The sequence below is a fragment of the Pinus tabuliformis genome, chromosome 8 (genome assembly GCF_031772625.1).
Source record: "Pinus tabuliformis cultivar Carrire ecotype Pingquan chromosome 8, CPIR1, whole genome shotgun sequence".
Taxonomy (NCBI): Eukaryota; Viridiplantae; Streptophyta; class Pinopsida; order Pinales; family Pinaceae; genus Pinus; species Pinus tabuliformis.
Window position 1 is genome coordinate 425115986 of NC_142294.1, and position 14210 is coordinate 425130195.

Sequence of the window (14210 nt, forward strand, 5' to 3'; positions counted from 1 at the left end):
AACACGCGGAGCGTGGACCGAAGTCTCACCCGAAGCAGTGTGGGGGAATGCTAGAACCAAGTTTCTACACCCTAAGATGGTCTTGATGTCAGTTTATACCCTCTGTTCCTGCTTTTGTGCACATCGGTAAGTTCTAGGGCTCTGTCAATCCATCCCTTTATTTCGTCCTTCAGTACCTCTGGAAGGGGTATGATTGACCTTTGTGTAGCCTTAACCCATGATCAAGGTACTTTCGTGCTGCTATAATAGCAGACTGTATAGGTTCCCAAGCTATCTTAAGTGTATTACTTGTCTTACTAAGTAATGACAGTTAGAACCGTGTAAACAGATATTCTTACTTATGTTTGATTAACTAATACAGTCACATACATTCGTGCATCACCTAAACATTATAAATTAAACTCAAAATGCAATATAACTGGATGCATTAACAAGAAATAGATACACAGAATTTGCAAAATACTTCTCTTTATTGATATCTTCAGATTATTACAGACTATATCCGCCCTACACACACAGCTGAAGGGGTCTATGCACTCAATTGCGGACTTCCACCCTAGGCCTCTGTGCACTCAGCTGCAGAGCCTCTACCTATGCTAAGACCCGAAACTTAGACTTCTCTACCAAGACTCCAAGACTTGTCTTCTTAACTTTACTTCTTAGAGCTTACTTACTTATCTCCTTTTATACAATCCCATGGTCTGAGGACCATGGGCGGATCTTTACAATCGACTTTACACTTTACAAAATAAGGGCGGACAACCCTTCATGACTCATAACACCTTCACCCTCCGTGACCACAAAGTAGAGAGAATTTACAGCTTTATTACAAAAATTCTCCCAAAACATGGGCTTTTAGCCCCAAAACTATCCTTGGGGGATCTCGTTCCCAACACTCTCCTTCCCATTTATCCTCATACCAATAGTCATTCCAAATTGTTCCACATGTGTTATCAATTTTCTCGATGTTACTCACTAGCATAATAGAATAACTCATATACAATATAACTCTTTACTATATACTCTTTAATGTTTTTATTTTTCATACAAAACCCTTCAAAATTTTCATGAACCTCTTTATGAAGGATGTCTAACAACATGGGATCACCTTAACTAAATTAACCTTTTCAGCTAAGTGCAATAGAAGATGAACCTACAACTACATGAAACTTCTAGGTAGTTCCTTATCAAACATATACATAATCTCAACTATTCTCAATGCCATTGTGGTATGTTAGCCATCCTATTGTCCTTTGATATCAACTAATGTACAAATAAAATATAGCACATCATAGGTCTTCATGAAGGTCATAATTCACACAGCCAGAAAAAGAGAGAATGATAATTGCACCATAAAATACACATGTACATAATTAAAGAGGGCATAATGTTACACATCAATTTTTCACTCTTATGCAAATAATACCAAATATAGATCTTAGACAATCTGATGAACTATGAGCATAAGCCCCCCTAAAATATGGAAGAAATACCTTTCAATGGTGTATAAGAATCCTGGAATAAATATCCAAAAAAACCCTTATTTTGGAGGACATTGCGAGCACTCAGTTTATAAGTTGTGATGACGATCAATGATTGCACAGTATATGAAAATTGATGTCATCACACTTTTTCCTATATTAAGGTCATGGTGATCTTCTTTTTGAGGTAAAAAATAAAAATTAAATGAAGCTTCCTTTTCGAGAAGCCTCGTGGTTGGTATCTAATCCAAATTGGTTGAGATTGAGCTCAATCTCCCCATATCCTGGGCCTCATTCTTCCTATAGTGGATTGATCCCACTCATTATGGATCTCTCTCTTCCCTTCATGGATCCCTAAACTTCCACTCCTTCCTATATGTACAATTCCTTCAAAGAGATTTGGGTTGCCATTTCAGACCTCTGAACTTACCTATATGTTGCTCAAATTTCCATTGGAGTTCTTTTTATTTCAAAGGCTTGGGTTGAGGATCATTGCAAGGAGACTCCAACATCAATGAACATAGTTGTAAATCTCCTTCTCTTTATCATTAATACAAAAAAAAAAAAAAAAAAAAAATCCCATACGCATGTGTTATAATGTTTATTGTAAGGCTCCTTCATCTCTTACATGGTTTATGATTAAATATCTGATATATGTTATGATTTGATCTCTTGTTTGGTTTTTTTTGGAGCATCAAGGGAGAAAGGTTGGAAGCTACAAAGGAAAACAACAAGGGTCATCAATGAGAATTTCATGAAATGGTATGAGTCTTTGCATCATCTTATATCTGTTATTCAATCATAAACTAGGGAATGTTTTCATTTATTTTTCTGTTTGTTTCTAGGCTTGGTTTCCAAGCATAGGGTGATTTTTTTTTGTCTGTAGAATGATATTTGTCTACCGACCATACTAGGGAGTGATATTCTCTTCATTTTCTTGTGCTTTTGAAAAATTTGAACTATGTTTTGAGTCTTTTGGTCAACGTTCATTAATTCTGGAATTCTAGAACTGTTTGATCATTAGAGAATTTTTTAATTTTTTCTTGGGGTTTTCACCCATCGAGATCTGAATTGAGTGGAAGTGCATTGGCATCATTCTTTTTAACTTAACAATCATAACCATTGCTCTGGTGTCAGTTGTTGACCCGCGATGATATTTGGAAAATTGAAATATCTTTGTCTTCTTCCCTACCTTAGCCTCAATCAGAGATGTGGTTTGATTCCTGAATTCATTTTCAATCTCTTGTAAATGAAATTGTTTGCTTTGATTTCATTTGGCTTCTTTGTGTTGAATTTTCCATTGTTACATTGTTTTGGTCTTACTACTTAGTTGACCTATTGAAGGAAAGAGGGAATGTAGTAAATGATCAGGTTTTTTGCATCTTTCTTTCTTTGTCTACAATAATCATTTTCAGAATCATTTTACTTTTGTTTTTGGAAAGTTTTATTACATTATATGAAAATTTTGTTTTCACAAAAATAAGAAAATCATGCTTCATTGAATTGACATTGATTACATCATTTTGAAAATTCGTGCATATTGAGGGTTTGCCTTGTTTTCTCTTAAGAATTGATTTTTTTGCTACAAAAAGTCTAGGGTTTATTTTGAAAGGTGCTTTTTGAATCATTTAGTTTATTAGTGAAATGAAATTTGTTGAAGATATGATCTTTTCATTTGTTGAAAAGTGAACGAAGCTTCTCTTTTTCGTAAATAGGATTCATCAAAATGAAAAGGTTAATTTCATGTCAGTTGCATCAATTGGAATTGAGTTATTATACTAGTTGGTATCATACACATTTATTATATTTAATGAAAGTGAGACATTATAATCAATCAAAACATTTAAAGGAAATAATTAATCAACAATAATCAAATTTAGTGTGGGTCTATGTTAGAAGACGTGTTCCAACATCTATAAAGATAGAAGTTGTTGTTATTTTTCAACATTAGCTTATGCGGGTGGTCGGTATCCCACATACATGAGAGTATATATGGTCATTTTCGATGTACTCTTAGGTATATAGGAAGGCACTCCATGTAAGATGAGTATATAGAAATGCTTCCCATCGTACAATTACGCATTATACAACACTAACGTAGACTTCACTTCCAGGTATCCTCAAGTATACAGGAAACCCCTTCAAAGTTTCAAACCTACCATAGGCAACTGATTCATCTGCCTTGTTGTTTTTGATACACTGAACACAACATTTGGGGAGATTTCCTACATGTACTTAACAGTATTTTGCAGTTCACATCAGCTTGGTAACCTTTTATACGTAGTACTCCTTTTTTATTGCTATTGTTTATTTTGATTGGTAAAATTGTAAAATTGATCATCATACACTGGTAACATTTCTTCATTAAAATTCACTATGGTAGATCCACCTCGATTCTCTCATAGGATGCAAGGTTTACCCTCTAAGATTACACCTAAATCATCTAGCACTATGAGACCTCCAGTTACAGAACCTGAAGTAACAAAATCTGAGACAATTCAAACACACATTGTAGGAACTGAAGTTATGGAAATTACAGAACCAGAAGTAATTCAATCTGAACTTGAAGCAACTCAAACTTTAGAACTAGAAGTAATTGAACCTGAGTCTGAATTGTGTCTGAAGTAACTGGGCTTGATATTTCAGAACCTGATATACCTAAAGAGTGGTTCAACTAGTATCTCCAAAAACTCATGCTTCATTTACACTTGGTCCAATTTCTACTCCTTTACCGATTACGTCTCAACAATTTGTAACTTTATCTATCAAAACAAATAATTTACCACCTGGTCTTTTAAGTGTTGAATAAGTTACTCAAGCACCTATTATAATTAATCCTACCCTTCTTTCATAAGACCTTATAATAGTTCAAATCCCATCTCCTTTTTGACCTGACACTTGACATACAACTCCTTTATCTTATTTACCTAGGGGAACTCCAGGTTTACACACTTGTTTACCTTTCCTATTGTTATAGTTCCAAATCTCACTCTTATGGTTTGTGATGCTGCACTTATGGCCTAGGGCAACCCCTCCTTCCAGACCTGGTCCAAAAATTTAAAAAATAGTGTTTTATTCCCTATACGCGACATTGCCCTGAGTTAAACGCGTGTACACGCGGGTATGTTATACCCAACCTGCGTGTATCTATTAAAACACTTAAAAAAATAATAAATTCCTCTTTTTCGGGCGGAGATCGCGGGTTTACCTGCTGGATCACCTGTTAGTGCCCGTGGCCCAACTGTTCCCAACCAACTCCTAACTAAAAAACTACTTTGGAGAGGGTATAAAAAGACATCAAAGGGAAGGACAAAAAGGAGAGAGAGAGGAGAGCAAGATTATTATGCTGAGATTTTTCCCTTAGACCAGGTCTGAAGTCCTTGGTGCATTCTGCACTTTCCCCCTTTTGCATAGGAAACCCTTGTTTCCATGTGTATTGGTGATCATTCATCCTTGATATCATCATTGAGTAAGACTTGGAAGGAGCTCTTGTTGGAGACTTGAGGCTGGAACGAATCCGGGAGGAGGCTTGCTCAATGATGATATCAAGGATGAATGATCACCAATACACATGGAAACAAGGGTTTCCTATGCAAAAGGGGGAAAGTGCAGAATGCACCAAGGACTTCAGACCTGGTCTAAGGGAAAAATCTCAGCATAATAATCTTGCTCTCCTCTCTCTCTCCTTTTTGGCCTTCCCTTTGATGTCTTTTTATACCCTCTCCAAAGTAGTTTTTTAGTTAGGAGTTGGTTGGGAACAGTTGGGCCACGGGCACTAACAGGTGATCCAGCAGGTAAACCCGCGATCTCCGCCCGAAAAAGAGGAATTTATTATTTTTTTAAGTGTTTTAATAGATACACGCGGGTTGGGTATAACATACCCGCGTGTACACGCGTTTAACTCAGGGCAATGTCGCGTATAGGGAATAAAACACTGTTTTTTAAATTTTTGGACCAGGTCTGGAAGGAGGGGTTGCCCTAGGCCATAAGTGCAGCATCACAAACCATAAGAGTGAGATTTGGAGCTATAACAGACACTTACTGGCAGTACTTGGCTAAACCACACAGTCAATGCATGACTCTCAAATTCCTTACAAACTCTGCCGAGAAGATAGCGCCAACACTTACCGATTCTGTTTTCGCAGGACAACTAAAATCGGAGGTCGGCCAACCAATGCTCCTCAAGCCGATGCTGAATGCTTGCGATCTAAGAGAACAGATAAATAGATAGTTAATTTCCAGATACAGTTTTAGTTATCATTTGGCACTTTTGTACAGTGATGACTATTCTATTTATGCTCAATGTATGAATGACTTATTATGCGATATGATTCTCATAATTGTTTCGGCTAATTTCTTATACGAAACAATTCATTTTGAGAAAACAACAACCACTGCCACAAACCCAAACATTTCAGAGAAATCTACTATCGAACCTCCTGAAGTTGAGTCTTTGATTCATAAACTTGAAGGATTTCCCATATCACCACAAAAGTCTGAAATATCTCAAGGTAGTATGACTTCACAATACAATCCTTCTCATCCTTTAACCAGATTGCAGAGTGAAAATTTTGGTATCAAACCAACTGAATTACCTCTACTTGAAAGGAAAAGAGCAAGGAAGTCACCTCAAGGGTCTGATAGTAAGACTCTTTCATCATCAACATCCATTCCAACTTCCCCATTACAAAGTCAACCATCCACCCCTCCACTTCAAATTGTTGTCCATCAGAGTACTCGAACTTTAACATCCTCATCCCTTCCAAAAGGAACTTCATCTGTGCTTTCCTCTGTTAGTAGTTCGACGATGGCCTAAAATCCATGGAATAATCGAGGTGTAGTCTCAATGCCTGCACCCTTGAGTAAATTACCGGCCCATCCTGAAAAATGGCTGCCCAAGTTTAATCCTGAAGCAGGCATGCTAGCAGAAGAACACATAAAAAACTTTATGTTATCGATAAATTTAAATGGTGTTACTAATGAAGATGCTGTTGTTAGACTTTTTCCTTACACTTTACAAGGAGCAACCAGATACTGGTATTTTTCATTACCATCAGGGTCCATCACTAGTTGGTACATTTTCCAAGAGAAATTATTCACTATGTTCGACGATGATAGATCTACAACAACACTGATCAATGACCTATCAAATCTAAAGACTAAATTGAGAGAACCTATCAAAGATTTTAACTCGCATTTCAACAAGCTTTTGAATAAAATTCCGACCGCTTCCAAGCCTAGTGAAGAAGTTCGAAGTGAATGGTACATATCTACTTTACCATCAAACATAGTGATCTTTGTCGATAAAGCTACCAAGACAACATTAGCTGAAAACATGAAGGAAGCAATAGCGGTAGAAAAACGTATCTTAGCTTTAGAAAAGAAAAATGTTGTCGATGAAAGAAAATCTAAGAAGGTTACTTTTAGAGATGATCCCAAGAAAAAGCAATCAAAAGACCCATTTGATTTAGAAGGATTGCAGAAAGTCCTAAAAACCATGTCTAACGAAATGGTTGACATAAAGAGACAAGTAGCAGAGACTTCTTCCAAAAAGTCCTACAAGCCTTATAGAAAAAATCCTTCAACTGATTCAAAGCCTCCCATTGCTATAACAAATGCAGAATATAAAGGAGAGGAAGAGGAAGTTTCTAACGAGGAACCTACTGATGAAGATGAAGTTGTAGAAGTACAGGGAATGTGGGACTTCATCCTTCCAGAAGAAGAGGATCAAGAGGCATCACCAGTTAGTACCAGAAGTAGAAATCAACTCGATCCTCCACAACCTAGTTCTAAATAGAAGAGCGCAAGCTCGAAATCCAAAGATAAAGTTGTAGGTAAGAAATCATCACCAAACGCGACTCAAACAAGCCCAGTCCAATCTGATTCACCAACTCCATCTAAAACACTGATTTTTTTTTATGAGATGGAGTATAATATCGTTGAAGATATGAAGAAGACTAGGGCTAACATTACTTTTTATGAATTGAGAAAATTGAAACATCAACAAAAGCTACTCTTGAAAGAGTTACACGCAATACCTGTTGCACCTCTTCCTGCCACTTTAATCTCACAAGCTTCTCATGAGATGGGAAGAACTCCAACTAATATGGAAAATAAAGTTGATCCTAATGATATTGCTTTAATTGGAGGTAGGTCAAAATCCCATACTCCTCCATTCCTTCTATCTTACGAAATTTTCAATAAAAACTTACATAATTGTTTGGTAGATTTAGGAGCTTCATCTAATATCTTACCTAAAAAAATATTTGCAAAATTAAACGTCCAACCTCAGAAATCTGCAGTACGCATAGTTTAGCTGGATCAATCATATGTTGAAGTAATCAGTGAACTAAATCAAGTTACCATAAGGATGGACCATGTAATCCAAAGGTACGTCAAGTCAATGATATTCTAGTTGCAGACATTCCTGAATTTTATGGCTTAATTCGTAGTAGGGATTGATCTGAAAAGATTCATGGATACTTTGTGAGAGACTGGTCACATATGTTGCTCCCTTACAATGGTAAACCAAATCAGATAAAGGTTGAGCAAGAAAGGCACCAAAAATACATAGTGACAGAATTGGAAGGAGAAAATGAACCTGTAGCATACAACAACAATATAATTGGAAACTATTATGTTGACTCTTTCTTAGGAAATTTTAATGCTCATACTTCACCTTACTTAGAACATTCTGTTCTGTCTCAAGTAGAAAACTTTCCTCAAATAGATAGTTCTAAATGCGTTAATTTTGTAGATAATCCTGTAAATACTTCTTTATTTTGGAAATTATTTTTTGATGGTTCTAAGTCTAATGATGGAGCAAGAGCAGGATGTGTATTAGTTAGTCCAGAGGGAAACAAAACTATGCTAACATGTAGACTCGAGTTTGATTGCACAAACAACACTACAAAATACGAAGCTCTAGTCCAAGGACTGTACAAGGCAATCAGATTAGATATCAAGTATCTACAAGTCTTCGAAGACTCTAAGATTGTTATTGAACAGGTACAAAATACTATACATTGTCTATCAGGTCATTTAAAACATTATCAATCTTTAGTGCAAAATCTGATTGAACATTTTATAGCATTTAATATTTCACCTATTTCCAGACTCCAAAATGCTAGTGCTGACCTCCTTGCTAATGTAGCTTCCAAACTCATTCCCTCAAAATACTATAGCCCAGATATATTCTCAATCGAATTGATCTTTAGGCCCTCCATCCCTGATAATGTTACAAACTGGAGAATTTTTAACGATGATCCTGATATTGTAAGTTTCCTGACATCGGAAGGATCTTACACTAACCAGATAATTGATGAGGACCAACATGACAAACAATTACAACAAGAGAACATTAATAATGCTATACCAAAATTTGTAGTCAAGTTGGAAGACCTATATGATTTGAAAGACCGATTTAAAAGATCTACCAATTCAAAACTCTAGAATTCAACTCTAAACCATGAATTAGTAAATCTAGGAATGGATACCAAGCCACAGAATATCAACCTAGGTCTTGGCCTAGCCCTAGAAGAAAAATTACCCTATGTTCGGCTTCTGAAACAATACAAAAGTGTCTTTTCCTGGAACTATGATGACCTTAAGACTTACGACACTTCAATCATTCAGCATACTATCCCAATGATAGTTGACGAAAAACCTATCCAACAAAAGCTAAGGAAGATCCATCCTAATCTGGAAAGTTAGATTAAATCTAAGCTCAATAAATTATTGAAAGAAAAAATTATTTTTCCCATTCGACATTCTAGCTGGGTTTCCAATTTGGTTCCCATCAGAAAGAAAAACAGAGATATTAGAATTTGTATTGACTTTCGAAATCTTAACAAAGCCTGCCAAAAGGATAATTTTCCCCTGCCTCCTATGGAACAAATATTGCAAGCAGTTGTAGGATCAGAATTAATGTCCCTTTTTGATGGTTTCTTCAGCTACAACCAGGTTCTGGTCCATCCTGACGATCAGCTAAAAGCTACGTTTAGAACCAAATGGGGTACTTATGCATATCAAAAGATGCCTTTTGGTATGATCAATGCTGGTGCCACATTTCAAAAGGCCATGGATATCGTATTTAAGGGATTAGTAAACAAATCAGTCGTGATTTACTTGGATTGCATAACAGTGTATTCTAAAAAAACGTGGTAATCACCTAAAAGACTTAAAGCAGATCTTCCAACGCTGTCAAAGGTATGGGATTTCACTTAATCCAAAAAAGTATTTTTTTGCATTAAGTGAAGGAAAACGTCTTGGATTTATAGTGTCAAAATCTGGAATCCATATTGATCCTGATAGAATTAAGGAGATTTCTAAAATATCCTTACCAAATAATAAGAAATCCATGCAATCCTTCCTTGGTCAGATTAATTTTGTTAAAAGATTTGTTCCAAACTTCTCAAGGATTATGTCACCATTACAAGCAATGATTAAGAAGAATTCACTCCTTAAATGGAGCTAAGAGGAATATGAAGCATTCAATCTAATTAAGAAAGCGATTGTTAATGCCCCATCCCTAGCGACTCCAAATTTTTCTGATCCTTTTACTTTGTATACATTTGCCTCTGATAAGTCACATGCTGCAATACTCACTCAAGCCAATCAAGATAAGGCGGAAGCCCCAATTTCCTTCCTTAGTTCAAATCTGCAATGGGATGAATTAAATTATTATGACGTTGAGAAACAAACTTATGCTGTTTTCAAAGCGATCAAATATTTTAGACCCTTTCTTCTTAAAACCCATACAAAAATCATAGTACCGTTTTCGGCAGTAAGAAATATTTTAGTACAGAAAGACGTGGGTGAAAAGAGAGAAAATTGGGTCACTACCCTATAAGAATACGACGCTGAGATCAGGCCAACAAATATTGTAAAGGGTCAAGGCTTTTGCAAGATATTTGCTAGAGCATCACTTATTTCTGAAATACCATCTCCAAATTAAGAGGTACAAATGTATGAGGTAAGCCTAAATGATATTGAATCAAGATATGCTGATATCATGTTTTATTAAAGAAATGGATATGCTCCTTCAAATCTGAATTATACAAAGAAAAGAGCCCTAAGATTGAAGGCTAAGCAGTATCAACTCGTAAACGATGTACTTTTTAGGATGAATTATGATTATGTTCTCCTTCAATGTCTTGAGAAATCTAAAGCTGAAAAGATGTTGCAGGAACTCCATGATGGACCGGTAGGTGGATATTATGCGGGAGATGCTACAACACATAAATTTTTTTGCACAGGTTACTATTGGCCTACACTATTCAAAGATGCACATAGCTATGTAAGGAAATGTCAAGTTTGTCAAACTGCTGCTGTGAGACAAAAGAAACCATAGTTTCCTTTGCAACCAGTCAATATTGATCAACCCTTTGATCAATGGGTATTTGATATAATAGGTGAGATCATTCCTCACTCTTCTAAACAACATAGGTATATCCTTACAGCTACAGATTATTTTACTAAATGGGTAGAAGCAGTTCCTCTCAAGACAGCTAATGCTGAACACATCATCGATTTCATAGATCAGTTCATAATTACCAAGTTTGGTTTACCCTCTACTTTAGTGTTTTATAATGCATCATATTTTTTTGGCAATGCTATGACTGAATTTGCACTTAAAAGAGGTTTTAAGCTTAAATATTTTGCCAATTATTACCCACCAGGGAACGGCTTGGCCGAATCAACAAATAAAAAGTTAATAAGATTCATTAAGTGAACTATTGATCAAAATCATAAAAATTGGCAAAATCCTTTGATGTATGCTTTGTGGGCAGACTGAATAACCCAAAAGGCTTCCATTGGCACTTCTCCCTTTAATTTAGTTTATGGGAAAGAAGTAGTTCTCCCAACTCATCTAGCAATTCCTTCTTTGGCCTTAGTTCAATTTATTGATGAAACACCAACTTCATCTTTACAACTAAGACAATTGCAGATCCTTAAGCTAGAAGAGCAACGAGAACAGGCTAAAATCACACACACTCATCATCAAGCATTAGTAAAGGCTTCCTTCGATTCAAGCATGGTATCTAAGAAAGATTTTCAAATTGGAGATTTAGTTTTGAAATGGATAAGGCTCATGAAGAAAAGGGAAAACATTCTAAATTCCAACGAATGTGGCTTGGCCAATTCCAAATTGTCGAAATTATAGGTCCATCCACTTTCATGTTGCAATATTTAGCATGGAAAAGAGAATCTTTACCTGTTAATGGGCAGATCCTTAAAAAATATTTTCCATAGATGATGATCTCTTCTATTCTTGTCAATTATTGTTTATAGCTTTAGTTTGATAATAAAGCAGGTTGTAAATGGTTATCTTTGGAAATTCACGAAAAATAATAATGTTTCTTTTAGATTTTGTTTTTCGCTTGTATAAATAGAACTGATCTGGAAAATCGATCATTATTATTGAAAGATACAGTCAAATGTTATAAGCTTGGAAATGTTACTAGTTTCAACCTTACGCATTTTGATGAAAAGCAAACTTTAGTGGGAATTTGTTTTATATCAGTCAATGAAAAGCATCAATAACAAAACAAATTTCTTTGTAGAAAAGTTGTTTCCAAAAAACTCTATAATTGTCCTCAAGAGCTATTCTTAAGGAACCAATGACTTCCTCCCCACCTAGGGAATTACGAGTTTCAAGGAGTAATCCAATGATACACTATAAACTTAAACAGTAAGAGGTCTCATCACGAGCCGACTTTTCATGATCATAGATATTATAACTTGCTGACATTGCCAAAACTGCATACCAAAACAGGGCAATGACTCAAGATTGTTGCAATCAAAAGACAAGGGGTCTCATCATGAGCCAGCTTGTTCAACAAAGTTATAAATCCAATGAATGGCGCTGTCATAATTTGGCTACCAAACCAAGACATTATTCTTTAAGAATTAAAAGAAAACAAAAAGCAATGAGTGTGGATATGGATTTATCTTTGAAAATTGTACATTTCTCCAAGTAGGATACATGATCATTCTTAAGTAACAGGTAACCCTATCAAGGCTATGAACGCTGATTGGCAGCAGAGGCTCTACCTACGATAAATGAGCATATTTAAAACTGATCTATAGAGATTTCTTTGTTTTTATATTTATAAAACCAAGTAGTGGCTGATATAAATACGATGACTAGCTTCGGGAAGTAAATAATCAGAGTTAGCACGGAAGAAACAAACTACCATTAACGACTAAAAACATGATGCACTTTATATTTCTATAATAATGTTTAATTTTCCATAAAATTTTCTATTTTGGAAGTTTATAAAATTCAAAAGATAATCAGAGATAACTGGTTCTTCCTAGTGAATTGCCAATTGTTGTGGCCAGCAACAACCCCCCCTTTTTATTTAGTGTTAGCAATAAAACTAAATAAATGGGGAACCTTCTAAAAAATAAAAAAAACTAGCACTTATGTTTCCCTTTGAATAAAACACACTATCATAAACTTAGGAAAACACCCGCAAAACCTTAAAAACTAAGTTTTATGAAAAGTTCCAAATAAAATCGTTCTCTTAACAATAAAACATCACATTGCAAAGGGTAATGGAGGACATCATATAAACAAGCTTTCAAAATTGTGAAAACGCGATGTGAGATTGTGCGCCTTAATGATTCATCGCACATCACGGATTTCATATGCTACAAGTATCACCTAAAATAAAATATCCTGGTTCGGCGATATGCGATAAGGCATCTCGCAAATCGCATCTCACAATCACCTAATGAAATAAATAATCGTTAACAAAAAGGATTAGCGATATCATGATCTGCGATATTGCAAAGCAAATCGCAAAATCTCTTTATCGCAGATTAGCAGTGCTCATTGTTCAATAAAGTATTTCTCGTAATCTGATACTGAGTTATGGGCATTAATGTAAATTTAGAGGTTATTTTATGGTCATTTATGAGATAAGAGTTAGATCTGATCGAAAGGTTGTTTCACGTAGGGTGATATATTTGATATGATTTCAGAATTAAAGAGGTTTCCTGTCACCTTATCTCTTACCATTATTCTTTCCTTAATTATAAACTTGCAGGAGTAGCAAGCAGAATAATGTACGCAACAGTGTTTAGAGCGTAATGGGAAAGAAGGGAAAAGCTTCGATTATTGAGGACAAAGAGATGACGCCCTTATTCATAGACACCACCTGTACTAGAGATGCCGGCATAACCACTTGGGAAGGCATGTACAGTCTGCTCAAAGAAGAAAACCCCAGAGTCATGGAAGTTAAAGCAACAACAGACTCACGCGGGTCATCTGAGGCATCAATTACTAAACTTGCATGTTCATTCTTGCACCGAATAGTGACAAGACCTAAGATACTTCCATACACAGACATGGTCAAGTGGGTACTGGATAGTGCTGATATAACAGACAGACAATTCAAGTCTCGGAGCCAAGACCTCATTGGGTCATTCACTCCACAAGATTTAAGGCTTATGTATCATCTACTAGAGCCGCAGGCAAGCTACAACAAGCAGTTCGTGGAGAAGTTCGCCAAAGAAAATGAAGATTTGGCGGAGTGCACCAAGAACTGGTTGGCAAGGGAAGAACCATTAAAAAAGGACAAACACAGTATGTACAGTACTGGTTCCCTCTCCTCCCCATATTGCTTTGCTGCTGCTATGCTATGTAGACTATTTGGAAGGCCTGACGTCAACAAATTTTCATCCGAGTGGCTACCCCTATTAGATGCAGCCACTAATGCC